The sequence below is a fragment of the Coregonus clupeaformis genome, chromosome 17, assembly GCF_020615455.1.
Source record: "Coregonus clupeaformis isolate EN_2021a chromosome 17, ASM2061545v1, whole genome shotgun sequence".
NCBI classification, from domain to species: Eukaryota; Metazoa; Chordata; class Actinopteri; order Salmoniformes; family Salmonidae; genus Coregonus; species Coregonus clupeaformis.
Window position 1 is genome coordinate 170,353 of NC_059208.1, and position 2,538 is coordinate 172,890.

At 45.9% G+C, this 2,538-nt stretch overlaps 1 pseudogene; it reads right to left on the reverse strand.

Annotated features, from left to right (window-relative positions):
- Positions 1 to 434: 434 nt before the first annotated feature.
- LOC121543096 lies at positions 435 to 1,604 on the reverse strand (annotated as a pseudogene).
- Between the last annotated feature and the right edge of the window lie 934 nt (positions 1,605 to 2,538).

Here is a 2,538-nt window from a genome sequence, read left to right on the forward strand (position 1 = left end):
CGCACTGCTTTGCTTTATCTTGGCCAGGTCGCAGTTGTAAATGAGAACTTGTTCTCAACTGGCTTACCTGGTTAAATAATGGTGAAATAAAATAAAGAACAATTTTTTTAATAGTCACTTATAATAAAATGCATATACAGTTCATTAAATACTCTGCAAACACTGCGCTATTGTAACACTGCCTCAAATTTGCAAAACATTCAGATTTCTATACAGTGAATCTAATCGCCACCAAAGCTTTTTGCTATTCACAGTGCATAGTATTATGTAATGACTAGGACAAACTGCATGGCTTATTCACAAAACCTCATCACCATTTACTATAATTCCCCACACATCCTCTTTGAGGTGGTCAATTCAGAATTTGGAATAACCCCTCTGGTTGATTACATAAATGATCCCTATTTGTCTGACTTGTTGCACCTCTATCAGCATCACTCTGAGTGTACGCACAGCGCCACCTTCTTGTGCCTCTCCCAGTAGTGGCAGTCCTCAGGGAAGCTCCAAGTTTCCTTCTTCTTCTTGTGGTGACTGACAGCATGCACCACGAACCCCGCCTTCTCCAGGACCTCCACCACGGCCTGGGCCCTTCTTCCCCGGCCCCTCCATCAGTTGCCGGATGCAGTCGCGTGGCACCGGTTGGGGACTGGTGCTGTAGGAAACCACCAGGTTGGTATCGTTCACCTGCAGCACCTCAAACCAGTTCTGACCGGCATGTGTTGGAAGTGGTCCCCGGCACGCCAGTTCCGATAGCTGCTGCCAGAGTGGTTAACCACTCGGACCGACCAGCTCACCCAGTCGTACTTCCTGGTGAGGAATTCCTGTACTTCCTGAGCCGTGTCCTGAAGATTGCGTTCCTCTTTTTCCTGGAGAAGATGCTGGACTACAAGGCAGGCCTGTTCAGGGAAGGCTGCTACGCAGAAGTCCTCCAGTACGTGCCTGTTTCTCGCCTCATACCTGAGACAGATGGAAAACCAACCACCACTCAGCTGTTGTAAATAACAATAAAAGTAATCATCCTATTTACAATAATCAGAAGTTAACAGTTCATATTCATGCCACAAGTGCTCTCGAATTAAAATACTAAATGAACATCATGCTCCACAGGTGCATAAAAGGCCCATTTAGCATGGTTAAGAACACTTTACCTCTGCACTACCTCCAAGATGGACTCCCCAAAGCTGTTGGTGCCCATCAGAGCATCATACAGCACATACAGGTTATTCTCCCCTCCGGTCTTGGAGAAGTGCTCCAGAAACATCCTCTTCTTGACCTCCTGAAACTGTGGCTTGGCCTCCCGAATGTCCATGTACTTCCGGAACTGGTTCCTGATGTTCTCCTCCACGCTTCTTAATCTCACAGTCAATGTCCTCCAGCTCGGTCGACAGTACGTCCAGCTTGTTCCTCACGGCCAGGAACTGCTCTTTGACATAGAAGACCTCTTTGCTCTTTACGTTGTCCAGGGGTAGTCGTAGGACAGGGGCGGCTTCCTCGCAGAGAGGAAAGAGCTCCCCGACTGCGCTGGCCAACACCTCAGCCCCTCGCTCAAAACTCTCCATCACAGCCTTGATGGCCTCTTTCTTCTGGGCCTCCACCTTCTCCATGCTCTGGAGAGAGAATCAATACGAAAGTTGAACTATGTGTCAATGCTTGGCATAGGTGTGCCGGTCTTCAGAAAGCATGCTCAAAATCAGGAGGGAAAAGCTGTACATTGCTCTCAAATACATCTCCTGAGTGGCGCAGTGGTCTAAGGCTGTGCCACTAGAGATCCTGGTTCGAATCCAGGCTCTGTCGCAGCCGGCCGCGACCGGGAGACTAATGGGCGGCGCACAATTGGCCCAGCGTCGTCCAGGGTAGGGGAGGGAATGGCCGGCAGGGATGTAGCTCAGTTGATAGAGCATGGCGTTTGCAACGCCAGGGTTGTGGGTTCGATTCCCACGGGGGGCCAGTATAAAAAATATATATATATGTATTCACTAACTGTAAGTCGCTCTGGATAAGAGCGTCTGCTAAATGACTAAAATGTAAATGTAAATGTAAATAAAGTGGTTGAATGCCCTATAATAACAGTTGACATTCAACCCCTGTGAGTTTTCCCTGCAGAGTAACACAGATAAAATGATCAATTCCGATATCGCTATTGGACATTTAGAAATAAGATTGATGACCTTGTTAAAGACCAAAACACACTCTTAAAGGGGCAATAAGCAGTTGCTACATACATTTTTTGGACTAAATTAATGATACAGTGCATTCGGATAGTATTTAGACCTGTTCAATTTTTCCACATTTTGTTATGTTACAGCCTTATTGTAAAATTGATTAAATAAATGTTTCCCCCCCATCAATCTACACACAATACCCCATAATGACAAATCGAAAAGAGGTTTTGAGAAATGTTTGCAAATGTAAAAAAGTATTCAGACCCTTTGCTATGAGACTCAACATTGCGCTCAGGTGCATCCTTTTTCCATTGATCATCATTGAGATGTTTCTACAACTTGATTGGAGTCCACCTGTGGTAAATTCAATTGATTG